Genomic DNA, 19,448 nt, shown 5'->3' on the forward strand with positions numbered 1-19,448 from the left:
CAAGACTGTAGTTTGCATACGTTACGTGTCCAAAATTAAGCATTGGCTAAACTTAGGCTACAGGATTGTAAAAGGCCTTCCAACGCTTTGCATTAGTGTCCACATATCATATGCTAATATATGCAATTAGCTACAGCATTAAGGGGAGCAATACGTTTTTACAAATCTTATATATTAAGGATATGTATCAGTAGCACTTGTGTAGGCTAATGTAACATGGAGACTATGGTGTAAAATTAAATGATAATCAGAGACTGGATATTTTTAGTTATTCTCATTAATCCTGCTTGCAATTTTAAGATGCCAGTCTATAAAAACATTGAGAAAGAAATGCGCTCTTCTAATATTACTGAAGGTTCATTGTCTGGTTAAAGTCGCGTTTAGTGCTCTACAGGTCAAATCAACACAGTAAGTGCTGTAACAGCGGTATGTCACTTCGGTCACCAGTCACAGGACATTTATTTAACCCAAGTGACCTTTGTGAATGAAGAGAGTGGACTCTCACTTAAACACACTTCATTACGCGTGTAGGGGTCAAGAAAATAACAGCATTTAGTCTCCATCCGCTGTCGGGACGGACGTTCTGCTTTCAGCCCTATAAGATGCACACATGCATTTTTATTTACTGATTAATTATAACTAGAAATGTATTTGAGTATGTGTGCGGGCGCGTATCTGTGTTCTTGTTATTCTGATAGGCTACATTATAAAGTAAATATTGTTTTCAAATTCCCTTACAGAACGATATTGTAAGAGTCATGCAAGAAGAAGTAATAATAATAGTAGAAATAATAATAGTTATTAAAGGCTACAGTAAGCATTGGCGTTCAGAATGTTATATTGTATACAGACAGCAAGTAAATAATTTAAAACCAAATGAGGTGGAGAAAAGAAGTGCGTGTTTGAAATATTTGTGCAAAATGTAACACAAAATATTCTAATGCGAAAAGAGAATATACACTGTACACTCTTTATAATAAAGGCTCCAAAGGGGTGTTTTTGTGGTGATGCCATAGAAGAACCATTTTTGGTTCCCCAAAAATCCTTTCTCTGAACAGTTCTTAAATTAATCATTTTGAAGAACATTTTAAAAATATAAAGAACGTTTTTGTGTTTGAAAGGTTCCATATATGTTCAAGGTTCTTCATGGAACCATCGGTGCCAATAAGGAACCTTTATTTTTAAGAGTGTAGTTGGCCAATCAGAGCAAACAGATGTAGTGAATTTCAAGTAGTAGTTATTTATAGCTGACCAGTTACTAACTGAATCTTAAGTGCGCCTTAAATGGTTTATCTCTGTCTTTCTGTCTTTCTTTTAAAATTAAAAACTCATAATACAATAGCTATATATTTTGAACTGAGGCAAATATTAAATCAAGCCGAGATACACCGTCTGTAGCCAAAATATCTGCTGTCAGCAAACTGTAAAGTACTGTAACAAATTTGCAACAATAAGAAATGTAACGTTTTTGACGTATTCTGTTGCGACTGAATTATAAGAATTAATGCAACAGTGGTCATCAGAGACAAAGAACAAAAAGCAAACGGGAAATACTTGCATCTGCTGTCCATTCCTCTTTTATATACATTTATTTTTAAAAATTCTCATATTTAATACAAAAACTGCATGTGGCTATCAGATATGTTTTTAAAGCATGATTGTACTTACACTCTTGTATTTTGTATTTTCCTTTTAGACCCAGAATCAGCTTTATTGGGGTACAAGGATTTTATAATCGATTCCAGAAGCTTCATCAGGCTACTTGGAGACAAACAGGCACTTGAAAACATAGAGTTGAAAACGTATAGTGATTTACCACGTAAAGGTATGTGCACAATTGAAATGATAAATACACAAAGCCTTCCTGCTTTTGCAAAGTTTAATATTTTTAGTTTAATAAACTGTTACTCGTTTTAAAATGCAAGTATTTTAAAGCAGTGCTGAAACTATAGGCATAACTCAATACATTTTAGGTTACTATAGGAACTCTGCAACCTATAGGCGACACTCTTTCTCTCTCACTCAGAGAGAAAGAAGGGGAGAAAGGGAGCACGCGCGTGTGATTGTGATTGGCCGCTCGGCAGCCTGCTGCTGGAGTGACGTCACTGCAGGAGAGAACTGCCAGAGGAGGATGCATTTAGTCAGAAACTAGACTCTCTCAAGCTGGAGAGAGAGAGCATCATATCCACAGAGCGCGGGAGGGAAGGCAACTAGACAATCGCATGCGTGGTGTCATAAAGTAAACCTCGCGTCTTCTCTCAGGTCCGTGCATGAACACTGTAAGCATGCTTTTCAAGGGAGGAATTCCCCATCTTGGAAATTAAACTGCCTGTTCCGTTCTCTGGATGGCTGAGACGCGACATTCGATGGCTGAATACTCAAGGACTGCGAGTTCTGAATGGAAAACGCATCGCTGAAGAGATGCACTGAAGAGTTTGGCTTTTGGCTAGATGCTTCTGCGCTGCTCAGAGATTTGAGCGTCATGCTCTTTAACGCAAGACGCACGGGAACCTCTATTTGTCCCCGACACACGGCCACTCGTAGCTTACTTTCTGACAGAGAGGAATATGCACGTCAATTGTTAAAAGTAAGCTTTTCAAATTATCTCAGTTATTTTGCGTACTCTTGTGCATTTGTATTTTTAAACCTGAACTGACTCACAGCACAGCTCATTGAATTGTTACGGTCACGAGAACTCTTAGCAACTTAGTAGTCTATAAATTGACTTTATTTTATAAATAAATGCATATTTGTAAAAATGCATGCGTAACATTTTACGTGAATCGCTTATAACTGACCCCATGTGACAGACAAGGCCATGTTGAGTGGTAAGTGCATGTGGCCCTCTGTACTTTGTACACTCTCAGCAGGTGCATCTGGAATGTCTGGAATATTTTCATGAAATGTGTAACAGTAATATGAATAGGCGATATGGTAACTACACAGCTATTTTACAGTCATTTTTGAATTCATGCGCTGTTTGTATGCTTGCAGTGCGTTTGCCATTTAATAACGTGATTTTGAAATTTGCGGCATTTGATTTGGTAAAGCATGTTTATTGCACTATACATTGATACTTATAAATACAAATAGCTCTGTATTCATTTAGTCCATTTGCATACATTTCGCTAATAATGCATGCTTATATAAATAGTTTTATAGCATAAAAAGCATGATAATTTGCATCATTTATAAAATTAACAATAGATTTAACTATATGACGTCAGATTTACGTGAGGGGAAACGTGGGTTCAGTTGACACGTTTAAACAGTCGAGAAACAGCTTCATAGTTTATAAAGACAGAACTGCTGAAATATATTTCCTTGTTAAATAAAAATAATACGAGCTCTTTGGGTCTTATTTCTTAATTGCATGGTTTTGGAGAAAAAAAAAGTAAGATTTACATTAAGCTGTTGGCTAAAAGACCTACTGCAGTTTGCGGAATTATAATTCAAGAGATGAAATGATGCATGGTGATGTAGGCATGTGGAGGTGTGATGACTGTCTGATTCTTGGGGCCTAACGAGCCAAATGAAATGATTAGACCTAATAATCGTCATTTTTAAGGATTATTACTGACCAGAAGAGATAAAATCCTGTTTAAATCGGACTGATGAATGGTAACTCCAAAGGCTCAATTTAAGACCGCAACTTCAGGCCTAGACTATTGTGGATTATGTCTTCACCACGTGGAGGTCTGGAGGACCTCATAATAAGTCCATTTAGCCCTTGACTTGTTAACAGTATTTACAGGTCTATAAAAAAGAGTGTGTAATTTGAGTGTAATTTATTTATTGCGCATTAACCCTGTTTTCGTTTATCAGGTCAACTTTATGAGATGTTCCACATTTAAAAAACGTGTTGACAGGAGGTAGTTGCTATCTTTGGTTATCTAGCTGTATGAGTGTTTATCTGCCTTCATAAAGCTAGATAACCGAAAGTAGAAACGTCCTCCTTAACTGCATAGTGGACAAGTTGGGAAGCAATGATCGCAGGGAACTGCATGAGGTAAGCAGGCCCTCTGCTCTGTGTGACTCATACAGCCAATTTAAATCGCTGCAATGTAAAGTAATATGACCGTATAGGTCATAAGTAATGTTTCAGGCTTAGTCATTTTAAATGCACTTTCGGACAGGTGCACGTTTGTGGACGCATTCACTACTGAAACAATTTCGAAAACCTACTGTAGTGCTTTTGCTTAAAAAAAATCATAGTCAAAAATATTTAACTTGTGTTTTGATTTTTTTTTCTAAATATTAATAATTTATTAATAATTACTCAACTGTTTAAAGTTATAATTTGACTTAAATTCAGTCAGTATTGCTTTTGATGTCAAAACTGTGGTTTGGTCTGAATAATAATAAAAATATATAAGAAAGTAAACGAAAGCCTGATGAGTTAGGCAGTTTATTGTATAATGATTTAACGAGAAGATTAAAACAGAGAAAATAAACAGCGTACTTTTACTTTCATTTAAGCTCTATGCATCACAATCGAGTTAGTCATGTGTATTATTTTTTATTTAATTTTCACGCAAAAGCTTTGTCAGGTTTGCGCATTGGAATAAGTTTATAAACTTCTTAGCTAGTTCCTAAACTCTTTCTATATCTTCAAACCACCCTATATCTTTTCCTCAACCGTTGTTACGCCTGCTTTTATTCAGCACCTGACACTAGGCCTGCATTTAATGCGCATTTACTAGATCTAATAGCTGGAGCTCGATCATGGTTTGATCTAGAAGGGAATCTATGTGAATTTTACAACTGGTCGATCACTAATCGAGGTTAAATAGCGCTTAAATACTGTGTTGAAAATCGCTCTTCTCAACATTCAAACGATGACAAATAAGGATGTCTGAGATGATGAAAAGGTAAAATGTTTTTGTCACATGTCCACAAAATGGCTTCCTTCATGTTGGTGTTCATCTAGCGACAAAGGGGTTTTAAAATATTAATGATTAATATATATGATCTTTGTATTTTAAATCACCAAAGAATTTCGGACTTTTGAGACTTTCTCTAGACTAGAGATTTAAGCTCCATAGAATATCCTAATAAATTAAAAACGTGAAATCTTGTAAATTATAAAGATTAATGTGTATTTAAGTCTCTCTGTTTTTTTTTTTAATATGAATTGCATTTTAATGCATCTTTAATAAACAACCTTCATATTCTAAAATCGAACGTGACGTCACTGACCCACGCACAGTAACACCTATTAGGCAATGACATCATGCTGAAGCAGCTTCATTATGATTGGCCATATTAATCTGGCTGTACACATCAAAGATGAAGACACTAGGCTGAAACTAATACGGAATGAAGGCTCCTTTTTATCCCTGTGGCTTTTTAGTGACATAAGACGTAATTGTGAGACTCCAACCCTACACTACTGTAAAAATGACTGAAAAACGATGTAAATATTAGTCGAAAATGTTTAGAGTTTAAAATCATTAGCGCTTTTAGAGCTTTGCGTCACGCAGAGAAACACACACACACACACACACACACTAGCCTGTGTATTACGATGCTCTTCGACAAAGCATATATTTAAAATACTGTATCTACAATTGATCATTATATTAAATTAAAGTATAAATAAAATATTTATTTAAGTGACACAATATTAGAAACTAAATGAAATTCCTGGAGCAATCACGAAAAAAAAATCCAATGGCGTCCAATGGCGTATGTGCTTAAAATTTAGGCCAATTTAATCTGACTAACCTGGCTTATTAGTCTTTGTTTTACTGCTCTATAGATAATAATAAATGCATATACTAAATACACAAGATGCATACTTCTATTTTCAGTGATTGAAAGAAAAATTGCCTGAGCTTACAAATAAAAAAGCAGGATGTGTGAACCCTGTCAGAGTGACTGTTAAACTAAAGGAAGAGAAGATCAAATAATGTTGATAATTACAAATTAAAAAGAAAGAAAGCAGATTTTAGAGATTTTAGATGTTTGCCACATTTAAAAAAAAAAAATGTTCACATGCCAAGTGTGATATAAGGTGCAAATTAGGCCTTGCTTGAGCTTTTTACTTTAGTGTTCATTATCTAGCTGTCTTTTATGTGTTTGTAAATTATATCAATAATTTAAATGTAAAACTCAAATATTCTGATTATTGTCTAATCCTGATGTGTTTTATTACTTCGACTTACTGTAGCATCTCAAACTGCAGTGTCTTTGTGAGAGACCAGAGGACTGGAGCTAAGGGGAAAAACGCCATCTGGTAAGTGCAATCAAAGCGTATTACAATGCAACATTGTAATTAGAACAATTAGTTGTAGAGTTAATCTGATTCAAACACACAGTAAATCATAAAGTATATGCTAATGAATGCATGCACTTGAAAGGAGCCAAATGCAAATAGTAATCCCTAATCAAGTCCAAGACACTATATGCATGACATGAATCTTTCATCAGAAAATCTATATATCCGTTCCTCTCCCTCTCTCACCATAAATATATGCATATTCATAAAAAAAAAAAACCTTCTTTTTGTGGTTACGTGATCTAGATCGTTGAAAATGTTTCCTGTTTTTGTGTTCTCCTCACAAATGTTCACCCATCTGACCTCCAGCCTATACGATCCTCATGCATTTTTACAGTAAAGTGCAAATCATAATCAAAAAGGTTTTCTTAATTATTCTATAGACAAATGTTGTATTATGCTGTGTATCAGGCAGACGGTGTGCAATTCACACACAATGTTAACAAATGAATAAGAAAAGGGCTGGCTATGGCTGTTAAACATAAAACAGCAGAATTATCTCAAGAAATATCCGTCAAAGCATTAGGCATGACCTGCGTAAAACGAAGGAAAATAAATCTAAATCACAATATATTTCAACATGCCTGAGAATCTGTGGTTAGTATGACTGCAGGACATTAGGCCAAAGGCTTCAATGCGATAAATGATCGGAGAGAGGAAATTATATGTCCGTCTCCATCTCGATAATGATAAGAATGTATGGGCCACTATCACATTGCATATTACTTTATGTAAAATTAATGTGAGCAAAGAAATTCTGTCATCATTCATTAACAATGATCTTTTCCAGCTAAACTGGTTACCTAGCACAATTGAATAAGGGTTATTCAATGAAATTATGGGTGGACAGTAATTGATGTGGGCTGATTCAGTATACCTTCACAGTGACCAATCGCACAGCTGGCTATGGGAACACAAAAGGTGAACGTTCATGCCTCCGCACGCTTCGCGTTGAGCTAACGCACAACTATTTACATTACTAATACCAGGATTGTCTGAACGTGCAGTTACTTAGCAAGACACGAACAAGAAATTATAGTCGCCTGATACCGTTTATTTTATCCGAAGAAATAATATATAGCAGTTGCCATGACATCTGCTTTGGCAGTGATAAAAGGGGCTTTTTGTCCTTTATTTTCTTGTTTCCCCTTAGCAACTGCCAGCCATTTACACTGCCTTTTTGGAGCAAGAGGGAGAGAGGAAAAAATGGTGCAATTGTCCAAATGAAAGAAAAGAAAAATAATAGTCAACCCTCATCCTTCTTCTACCAGCTCCCCTCCCTTCTTCGTCAACGGAAGCATTTAGTGCCATCTGTGCCCCCGGAGAAAAGAGGAAAAAAAGAAAGGAGTGAGACTCTACATCCCAAGTGCCAATGGGGACAAAGAGGCTGCCAGTTGCCACGGACCACCAGATGCTGGAAGACTGCAAGTCTGAATGAGGGGTGTGCTTTCAGGAAGCCATCTTGATGGAGAAACTGGCTGCTGCTCCCTAAAATGGCTGTGTTGGCATGAGGTAAGCTGCATCGTTGCCTATATCAGACTAGCTGCCGCGTTATTTGAGCTGCATCAGCTCGTTTGAAACGTAAAGCAAACGAATTGGGCCAATGCCCGCACAAACGTTTGTAGAAAACACGTTTTGCGGTTGCTTTTTTGCCAACGTGAGATTAGGCCCAAATCGTTTTCTTTAAAAAGAGCTATCACGCTCTCATCTCTCCTGACTAATTAGAAAATATCCCCGTTATCTGTATGCACACGCTCGGATATGCGCAAAGCTTTGAGCTTTGAACGCAAATGAATCCCTCCTGCTGCTGTATACGTATTTTCAATGAAAGTAGCTATTAATTCGTGCCCTTACACATTAATTGACTGGAGGTTGCGTTATGCGTTTGTAAAGAACGAAAGCATGCAGCGAAACCCTCGGTTCAACGACGAAACAAAAATGACCATAGGAGATTTTCAGATGAAACCAAAAAGCGAGAGCCGCTTGAACTCACTCGAGAGACTAAGTTAATTGACATACGGCATCCTCTTGACCAAAGCAACAGAGTCAACCTGGACTGAAGAGCACTTTTGTTTCTGCTGCTTAATGATACACCAAATTACTGGCACAAAGGTGCCAAGTGCCCCTCACCAGCTTACAATAGCACGCACGCTGCCCTGCCCAACTTTAATGTTAGAAAAGAGGTCTGCAGGCTCTCACACAGTGCCGTGTTTTTAATGATGTTTGGTGCCTTTTAAAATAGCCACAGTTTGTATCATTAGCTGGTCAAGAGGCAAGAGGTGCAAAACATCACATCGCTCGCTCGCTGCACTAGGATGTTACGTGGTAAACGGAAATGTACGCAGGCCGCCTGCTTGTAGAGAGCTGCGTGTTATGTCATTGAAATGGATGGAAGACACTGAAATGTACTTCACAAAGGTGACTGGTTGCGTCATAATGGATTGCTGGTGATATGCAGAGCTGTGCTGCTGTGTTCATTGCAGAAAATTATTCAAATAGGTGGAACACAGGCATTCTGAATCATACTTGCTCTAGGATGACAAATTTGCTTTGCTTTTGTGCTGTAACCAAAACAACACAAACGAACCGAGCGTAAATATTCAAAATACATCGAAATGTGTTGAAATGCGAAGACGAGACAAATGATGCGTCATCTACTGAATATTTAAAGCCACCGAATCCTCCTCGTAATAACAGAAAGCCGTTTTTGCATACTTACTGAGCGTGGAAACCCTGTGTGCCTAAAAGACCTCGTTGTCCATAAATGAGCATTTTTAAAAAGACTGACATTTCATCCTAAAAGAGGAGGCTTGGCAGAATAGCCCAGCAAAAAAGACGCGTAAAAAAGATCACTGATGTACGGAAGGTGCCCGTGGAGCTTACAAATAAAGGAAACAATGATGCAAGCGCCTCTGTTAATGAAAAAGACCAGACAAGCTCTGCATATTAACATAATTGCATAGGAACAAGCAGAGAGGACTGAGCCCCCAATTAAAGGCACAGCGGCGCTTTAGCAACGGCACGTGGCAGCGTTCTATATTTTGAATGTTTACATTCAAATGTGAATTCCGATTTTTGAATTTCAAAGCAAAAGAAAGACTTTGATGTTGCTGTTGTGCTTGTGTTCTATCTGCTTTTTTTTCTTGCAGAGAATTAGACATGCATTCTAGAAATTTCCAGGGATAAACACACACACAGATGCACAATGCAAAAATGTGTCCATTCTGAATCCAAAATATTGTTTTTGCAATCTTTATTTAGCTTTCCCAGTTTTGCATATGAGAGACAATAACAGTCATGCTCATATTTTTAAAAGAAGCAGCCGGAGGCTAAATAATTTAGAACGTTTTTTAAACCTGTAATAGATAAAAAAAAAAAAAAAAAAAAATTGATTATGCTACCACACAAAGCTTTAACACAGCACGTTTGTCTCAATAAATGTTGTTATATTATTCATATATAGAAATATTTCTCCATCCACATGCAGGAAAAAAGACAGATTTTTCAAGACGATGCAAAACTGAGGATCTCTTTTTACGATCAAACACATTTTAAACTCGTCCTTGGACAAAATAGTAGCCTGGAAATGAGAGGCTGTACCTTTAATAGAGAATTTCTAATTAGGCTGTGTATCTTGCTGTGAGGGGGAGGGGTTTCCTCCCTCTGCATCTCTCAGGGTTTTATGTAAAAGACCTTCAGTGCTTAAATATCTCACATAGGGACACAAAACTCATTTTATACCCTTGCACATAGAGTCTAATGCAATACTGTTACACAACAACGCTGCATTTGTCCAAATTGTGCATAATGGCATCATAACTGTAGATGGTTTAACAGCAAACGTTAACATGTTTACAAATGTATAGAAACAAGAAAAAAATGTTCACGTTCGCATTTCGTGCGTTCGTGTTGTGTGTGTGAGTATAAGCGGTCGAGCAGGGGGAGTGGATGCTTGTCAGAGCATAATGTGACTGCTGCAGAGCAGTGGCTGAAAAGTGTTAATTATGCCGCTTGGCACGGTGCCAAACCCATACCAGATTTTTCCAGTTTTCAATATGCAAATCATGCGCTGTGTATTGTTTTTGTGGTTTACCAGTTCTTTGTGTTTTCACTCAAATAGAACGCGCACACAAGTATTTGAGCCCGAAAAGCAAAATATTTTTTGCCTTTTGGCATCAAAGCTAGAGAATAATGCACTGTAGTGCTGTGAAATAATTCCAGTCTAAATTCATACAAGCATATGCATGAAAAAAAATCTAATAATTCATATGTAAAAAAAAATAAAATCCTTAGCACATTTGGATTACAGTCTATAGTTCTCTCTCTGATTCAACGTAATGTGCTTTATGGAGTGGCGTATGTGGTTTTTAGGCATGACTGTGATTATATTTTTTCATGGACTGAAAAGGGCAATTCCTTGAAATGTCTCCCAAGGTGTCTGGCACAATAATCACTTCAACACAAGGTCATTTGCATCTGTGTGCATGATGAAAAATGTGTTTTCATGTCTGTGTGCAAGAAAGTCAATCCGTTTCAGAGTGTTTTTTTTACACAACTTTTCCTTCATCAATAGCAATACCACAAATGATGATTTGTGATAAATAAGGAGCAAATCGTCAGCTGTAGGCTCTGTGTTGGTAAACAGTTTTATAGTGCTCACATTATTATTCCAGACCCCTCTCCTCTTCTACAATGGCAGCATTGTACGGCGAGTACTTGACATGGGTCCGCGGTCCCCCCTGTTTCCCACCATTGTCTGTACGGATGGAGTGCCAGAGACAGTGGAGGGTAATAAGCTGAGAAAGATGCTCAGGCCCAGACAGAGCCAGATGCCTAAATTAGCACCCAAACCCTAAGAGACTATCCTCGGGGAACGGCTGAGGATGGGGCTTTATTTCTCTGGCTGCATTGAGAATGTGTTGTTAGCAGCATTGTATGCTTGTGCGGTCAGGAATTGCATGATCATGTGTGCTCGCGCAGTGCATGTACTCGTCCCTGTGACGTATTTTTGCAGTGCCTGCTAGAGTTGTCAGTGATAATTGATTAATATGAGTGTGTATGCTAAAGTGCAGCATTTTATATTGCATATCTTCTGTCTTAGTGTGTGATCAGTTGAATTATTTTTATCCAAAGCAACTTGGATTTGCAAGCAAATGCATAAATGTAATGCATTTTATATCATACACAATGTGCATTGCAAAGTCTTTAGGAAGTCCTTGCATGTAGGAAGTTGCATGTAAAATCTCAAACAATTCAAGTTGAATTTGAAGGACAGTTTGTTCCTCTCCCCCTTCTGCTAGGGCACAGCAGTTGGGCAAGCAATTAATTAAAGCTCCATTACAATATATTACCCAGTAAAATGGAGGCAGTGATACAGAAAACCACAGAGAAAGTTTGCGCTGGGACAGCGACAGTATTTCACAGCAAGCGAAAGGCGACTCACAAAGAAAGGAGGAATTATTTATGCTAAATAAAATAGAAAAAAAGCAGATGGATGCAGTGAAGAGGGGAAAAAAGTATTGCAGGAGAGTTGGAGCACTTGCATACAAAGCCATCGAGGACACTAAGTCACCAACTGAGGGTTTCTGTTTTCAACAGCAGTGTGGCAGAAAAAATAGGGTGAGATAAACAACTGACGTTAATAAATACACTGATGAACAATGAAATATCAAGGAAACGTGTGTTTGGCGGAGAATAGAGGAGGTGGGGGAGGGCTTTTACTGTCTGGCTCAGTCTGTGGCCCCATGTGGCAGTTGCTGCAGCTGGCATGTTAATATCAAAGGCCTATGGGAGGTGGCTATCTGGGAATATTTGTCTGGCATACTAACAGTTTTCTCCCTGTCATATGTCATCTTTATGTCCAGTGTTATAGGGCTTCACATATTTATTTCTAAAAGCCAGCTCTGTGAGATTTCATTTCATGCTCTTGTGATAAAAACTTAGTGCCAGATTAGATTTGGAAACATATATGACTGCAGGGAATGAATGGAGGCTGCTATTGCTTTCTGAGAAACTTCACACTTATGTATCTTATATAGAAGTCATTTTTAATGCGTGCTTTGCCGAAGATGTCTCTCGAGGACAAGTTGAAAACGGATAGTGTTAATGAAGACGCTTAACAAGGATAGACGAGTTACGAATCGCTTTCATTGGTGATCATAACTAAGAAATGCACGGTGGCGAGAAATGACTCCGAAGCATCTCTAGGGTTCGTGTTAAAGGCCATTGTGTGTTTTACGGTAAAATTCCCTTTGGATACCTCAGCTGTCGATCTCGTCTTAATCTCGGGATAAACGCGATTATCCCGCGAAGGGTTGTTCTCAGCTTTGTATCAGCTACGGGGGAGCTTTGAAACTGTTTCCCCCACCTTTTTCTCCCCTTCCTTGGACGAGTGGCCATGAAAAGCCTGGGATTGGGATTCCCGAGCAGGACTCTGGCTGGAATAACAGGCAGCAAAAAGAACCACAGTCAGCAGAGTGGTAGATCTAAACTGAACTACTAGACACAGGCAATCCAGAGCCACAATGTTAATGTTAGGATCACAGAACTACACTGTAAAAAACAAAACAAAACAAAACAAAACAAAAAAACAATTTGTTGAGTCAACTTAAAAAAATTTGTTACCCTGCTGCCTTAAAATTGTAAGTTCAGTCAACTAGAAATATTAAGTTGTATTAAGTCACAACTTAGATATTTGAGTTGACTAAACTAAAAATTTGGTTTGTTAAACTTAAAAGCTGGGCTTTTTACCCAGCTGCCATAAAATTTTAAGTTGAATCAACTCAAACAGAAAAGTTGTCACTTAGTACAGCTTAACATTTCAAGTTGACTGAACTTAAATTTTTAAAGGCAGCCAGGTAATGAATTATTTTAAGTTGACTCAACAAATTGTTTTTACGGTGTATACCTTAATCCAGATCATGAACCTAAGTGAAAGTACCCTAAAGGTACTTTACTCACCCTTATGTCGCTCAAAACCTGTATGAAAGAAAAGATTTTCAAAATCTATTTTTGTGCATGTGTGTTCAATATGAAAAAGAAAGTCCTACAGGTTTGAAACGACATGAGGGTGATTAAAAGACAGAAATTTCATTTTGGGGTCTTTAAGTGTGCTTTTAGACTAAATCTAAGCAAAGTACCCCTATGTAACTTCAAATCAGTTTTGATGACAAATGCAATTTCTTCCTTATTATTCAGGTCTATGCCATTAAAATCATAATTTCTGTATTATATTGAGGGTGTAACCTTGAAAAAATGAGGTCACTTTGGAAACCAGACTTTTCTTTTGTTGATAACAACGTGCTAAAGATGAGGTCGGAGTGACCTGACTAGAGTTGCGTTGAAAAGTTCTGCCGACGTAATTTGTAATAAAGCAATAAAATAAAAGCGAAGCTAAGTCTCTACAGGAACATCAGTAGCTGTATCCTGGAGGATGCGAGAGCAAAGGGCAGGACTAGGAATTCAAAAACAGGAGAGTGGAGACCAGGGAACACTTAAACCTCCATCATGGCCTCACCATTATAAAAGACCTTGAGATATAATTATCCTCACTTTGTAGCTTAGCTTCGCTTTTTGCCCACTTTACATCCTAATGAGGAGAATTACCATCACTTTTAAAATGTAAATAGAAAGGAATATGTATTGTTGAAACATCATAGTTTTTTTTAAATGATTAGTTCACTAAAAAACTAATTGAAAAGCCATTGTTTGTGTTGTGGTGCAAACAACATTAGATCTCTTTGACATTCATTGTATGGACAAAAGACGTTTTTAAGCTCTTTAATATTTTTGTGTTCATGAGAGTGAGTAAATAATGACAGAATTACTTTTTTTGAATAAACTATACCTTCATTTCAAATACTAACTCATGGAAAACATGAGTATTATTTTAGTATCATTTATATACTATTATAGGTTTTGTTAATTTTTGATTACTTTTTTTAATGTCTGTAGTTCTTAAGTTTTGGTTTTTTAATTTTAGTTTATATAATCTGAGTTATTTTTTGTGCTTGAACTTATACTAAATGAAAATGAGGAATGTTAGCAATCAGCTGAATTAAAATAAGATAATATAAGACAATTATTTTAATTATAACCGAATAATATTAACAGTGACGCTTATATGTTAACATTATAAGGTTATTAAACATTTTTATTACGTGAAAGAAAACAAAGATATATATATATATATATATATATATATACATACATATATATATATTATTCAAGGTAATGTGTTTTATTTCAAGTAGTGAACATTACTTTTTATGGTTTTAGTTAACTATAATCACCCTCTCCAGTGCATATGCAAATATTGTATAGGGGACGTGCGATCCTCATTAATGCTATCAGAGTCAAGTTCAAGTTCATTGCCTGTGGGAGTCCCAGGCAGACTGGGAACTTCTTCATCCACCCCTGTGAACCAGCTCACCCCTTGTAACCCACACCCTATCTGCCCCGTCCCCCCACCCCTGTGGTTTTGGTGGCGGGCTGGAGGGGGCTCTCCACTCTGTGCCGTTGCTAAGGGAGCGAGAGCTGGCTGGCCCAGCAATGCGTTGGTGAAAAGGCCCGCCTGTCAAAGTGTCTGAGGGAAGTCAGGCTGGTTGGCTCGCCCCTCCGTATACACACACTCTTATATATACTGCCTGCATGTGTGTGTGTGTGTTCCAGACCCTGGGAATGGCAGCAAGCACTTTATATTCATCAGCCCCCCCTCTTGTCGCAGTGACTTTGGTAAACAGCCCCCCCTCCTTCCTAAAATGTCTAGTCTACTTCCATCCCATAATCTTCCTCATTACAACTCCTCTAGAAACAAAATTTGTGGGTCTTGGTAAAAATGATTGTAAAAAAAAAATGAATAAAACAAAATTTCTGCTAGTTTTTCTACTTCAAAATTGCACATTTTATTCAGTGTGTTGATTTTTTACATTTATTTATTTATTTATTTATTTTTTGTGTGTATGAAATTTACTAGCAATGTACATTCTTAAAAATAAAGATTCTTTGTTGCTTTTGATGGTTCCATAAAGAACCTTTAACATCCGTTGAACCTTTCAGTTACACAGAAGGTTCTTTATAAAGGAAAATATTTCTTTAGACTATTAAAATATTCTTCACCCTGAGAAAAAAATGGTTCATCTAAGAACTGTTCACTGAAACACAACATGGTTCTTCTATGGAACCTTTATTTTTTAGAAAGTTCTTTACTGACATTGATTATTCCTAAAGAACCTGTAACATTTCTATTCCAATAAATGTACTTTGTAGTAGAAAATGGTTTTTATAATTCTTTTAAGAACTGTTGACTGAAAGGTTCGAGGAACCCAAAGTTGTTCTTGGCATCACTGCAAACTTAATTTTGGAACCTTTATTTTTGTGAATGCTGTTTATTGGCATTGATGTTTCCATGAAGATCCTCTAATATTTCTATTCCACAAAAGGACCTAGTGAAAGAAGGTCCTTAAGATTTTTAAGAACTGTTCACTGAAAGGTTCTTTGGGGAACACAGAATGGTTCTTCTAAGGCGTCACTGCAAAAACTCAATTTTGGAACATTTATTTTTAAAAAATGTTCTTTATTGGCATTGATGGTTCCATGAAGAATCTCTAATATTTCCATTCCACAAAAGGTTCTAGTGAAAGAAGGTCCTTTTTAAAATATTCTTCACACAAGAAAAATGGTTCTTTTAAGAACTGTTCACTGAAAGGTTCTTTGAGGAACCCAAAATGTTTCTTCTAAGGCATCATTGCAAAAAAAAATTTTGGAACATTTATTTTTAAGAAAGTTATTTATCGGTCCTGAAGATTCAGTGAAGAACCTGTAACACTTCCATTCCACAAAAGGTTCATTGTAGTTGAAAAGGGTTTTTAAATGTTCTTCACACTGGAAAAATGGTTCTTTTAAGAACTGTTAACTAAAAGATTCTTTGCAGAACCCAAAATGGTTCCTGTCTTTGCATCTCTGCGAAAATTCCATTTTGGAACCTTTATTTTGAAGAATGGTCTTTATTGGCATTGATGATCCATTAAGAACCTTTAACATTTCCATTCCACAAAATGTTCTTAGTAGAAAAAGGTTAAGATTTTTAAAATGTTCTTCACATTGGAAAAATGGTGTTTTTAAGAACTCTTGAACCCAAACTGGTTCTTCTAAGGCATCACTGCACAAACTCCATTACGGAATCTTTATTATTAAGAGTGTTCTTTATCACCATCGATGGTTCCATGAAGAACCTGTAACATTTTCATTCCACAAAAGATTCTTTGTAGTAGAAAAAGGTTCTTAAGATTTTTAAAATGTTCTTCACACTAGAAAAATGTTTCTTTCGAAAACTACAATGAAAGTTTCTTTGGGGAACCAAAAATGGTCCTTCGATGGCATCACTGTGAAAACCCCCTTCTGAAACATTTTTAAGAGTGTAGTTCTTTGCATTGTGAGAAGACTGGTGCAACAGTGTTGGGAACTTAATGATTGTTTCTACTATAATCAACATAGTGGAGAGTTGTGGTGCATAGTGCATTAGAATGTCATGGAGGGCTCCGTTCCCATTACAGTAAAGCATGGTGAGAACAAGTGAGAGTTGGGTGAGTGTGTGTGTGTGTGTGTTTTCTTGAGGTCTCATTCAAGGCTGAGGACGAGAATTGAGAATAAAAGGCCAGTGATTTGCATAAGCTGCATGCTGTCTGAGGGTTTTTGGGGGGGCGGTGGGAGCTTGAGGAAAAAAAGATATGCGGGAATATAAAAAAAGAGACAGAAAGAAACCCCACATTGTAGAGGCGCAGAAAGAGAGAGGGGGTTTGAATGAAGCAGAGGGTGAAAATTGACAGAGAAAAGGGTCTTGCCAAGTCTCCTGCAGGGATTAAATTGTCCATAAACCTCTCTACATATAATTTGGGAAAACTGGTAATGGCGTTGGTACACATCGTACACAAATTCTAAGGGTGACGGGGTATAGAAATGATTCACACCACTTTCAGAAGCAAATGAAGAATGAGGGATTGTAAACAAATACGGTCAATGCATGCAAAAGTCTTCTGAAGTTATATGCATTACCCTTCGCTAGATAACCAGATTTGTTTTACTGACTGCATTATTCGGAGCAATATAAAAATACTCAAAATGATCTCAAAATGTCATCCTCTTTAAAACTATAATGACCACTAAGCTGAGTGAACATGGTGATGTTGTAAAATTGTCAAATAACACGCACACAAAGGACAGCGCAGCATTACCCCAAACTGCAATTTAGATGCTTGATTGTTCTCATTAAAATAAACTATTGGAAAAGCCACCAAAATGGACTGCAACCTTTCTAAAATCTACAACATTTAGAATATTAGCAGTGTTGTAAGCCCATAGATCCACTTCTTATTATTTAGAGGGAAATGCAAGAACAGAATACAGCTGAAAATTATAAGTTTGCATTGCATTGCGTTTCAGTTTACCTTTTTCATAGCTGGACTGGTTGATAAATCTAAATACTTTTCTCATAGAAGATCACTATCTGGAAAGGAGTATAGAAGATAGAAGGATTGTCATTTGCATTTCAGTCAATCAGATATTTTCAAGTTGACAGTAGAGAGACATTCAAGACATCACAAAATTCTCTAGTTTTGGAAATATTTTTATTTTCCTTTCAGAGATGTACAACTTTAGAGGCTTCATTAAAAAACAAACAAACAGACATTCCTTGTGACATGCAACTCTTTGGATCTATTTCTAATGTTAACTAATGTTTTTTCATTTTCACTATAGTGAACACTCATTAACATCACAGTGCAAATCCTTACTTGCTGATGCCAGTGTGTTGTCTTTTTGACATCTATGTCATAACAGTAAGCCATGTCATATTAATCTTTTTATCTTTCTCTCTAACCAGGCTCCTGGCAGTGAAACTGTGAAAAATTCCCATCGTTGTCATCAGCTGCTGGAGAAATTGAGGTCATCCTGCTATGCTTGACTCAAATGGTCAATCACCTCAGGAATCCAGTGTCCAGCATCTCTTCCAGATGGTTTGCTGTGAAAATTAAACAAGCAGATGAGGGACGATTTAAAATGTGCACTAATTGATTTAACTGGGTGTCTTAAAACCTTGCAGCCGTCAGTCACTAATACTGGATTGATGTATGGATTTGGACTGTTCACCCAGTTTAATCTTAGATATTAAAAAAAAGTGTTGTACAATCTTATCAGTGCTGTATAAACTGAAAATAATGTGCCTTAATGTGTGAAAAGTTTACAATGAAAGTTATTGAAACGTGTCTTAATACTTGCATTCCCTGTTTTAAATATTTTAATGAACTTGCACATCAGTCATCAATGTTTCATGTTATTACATGTACATGTTATCTTGTTTAATCCATATACTTTATCTGGCTATTGTAAGTATGGAGTATAATACCAGAATTATGTTCAGTTTATCTCTTGATTATCATTTGTCTGGTTGTGATGTATGCAACAAACATTTTAAACTGCACAAATAAACAACATTAAAGCATTGACTGAATGGTTGTTGACACTGAAAGAGCCATTTTAAGTTATGCTCTGTATAGAAATGTACTGTAATAGGAGGTAGACATCAACACAGCTTCACATGTAGTGGTCACAGGCTATTTTGTAACCACCTACTGCAAGACAGCTTGACAGCTCATAGTTCTGGCGCTTCTGTCAGCACCTTGGACAGCACGTAATAAGCAAGTGCGGAAAATAACTAGCAGTGAATCACCGCTCTTATCCATGCAGAAGTCACAAATAAACGTGCTGCTCTGTGAGTCAGCGCGGTATGCTTAAGGTGTTCGTGTTTTAAATCTTTGGGAAGGAGATCAAACAATTTTATATCATTTTGTCATTGGGATTTGCTTGACTGGCAGACACTCAGACTGTCAGTGATTGTTTCCATTTACTGAGTTTATATGTGAAGCATATATAAAACAGACAAGTTATAACTTTTAAGTTCTGAAGTAAAACGTTACTTTGAGAGTTCGTTTCTGTGGGTGAGCTGAAATACTCATTCAGCACCTTGACAGCAGATGAGAAATATACCTGATGTAAAACACTGGTTAAATTACATTAAGCCATAAAAGAAGGATTCACACACCTCTCAAGTTAAGATGGATGTCTCTATGCCAAATCTGACAAGATTTAATCTTAAAGTGAAATTTAATTTTAA

General features: G+C 36.9%; 1 long non-coding RNA gene across 2 annotated transcripts; it reads left to right on the forward strand.

Moving 5' to 3' along the window:
- The first annotated feature begins 2,143 nt into the window (after positions 1–2,143).
- Positions 2,144–18,780, forward strand: LOC127168261 (uncharacterized). 2 transcript variants are annotated; one of them, XR_007828092.1, is made up of 5 exons: positions 2,144–2,587; positions 3,826–4,009; positions 6,173–6,238; positions 7,434–7,792; positions 18,159–18,780. It is a non-coding gene; the product is annotated as an uncharacterized LOC127168261 (long non-coding RNA). The 2 variants fall into 2 exon arrangements; XR_007828091.1 differs by having other exon boundaries at positions 2,149–2,587; positions 7,552–7,792.
- The last annotated feature ends 668 nt before the right edge of the window (positions 18,781–19,448 follow it).

The sequence above is a fragment of the Labeo rohita genome, chromosome 7 (genome assembly GCF_022985175.1).
Source record: "Labeo rohita strain BAU-BD-2019 chromosome 7, IGBB_LRoh.1.0, whole genome shotgun sequence".
NCBI lineage: Eukaryota > Metazoa > Chordata > Actinopteri > Cypriniformes > Cyprinidae > Labeo > Labeo rohita.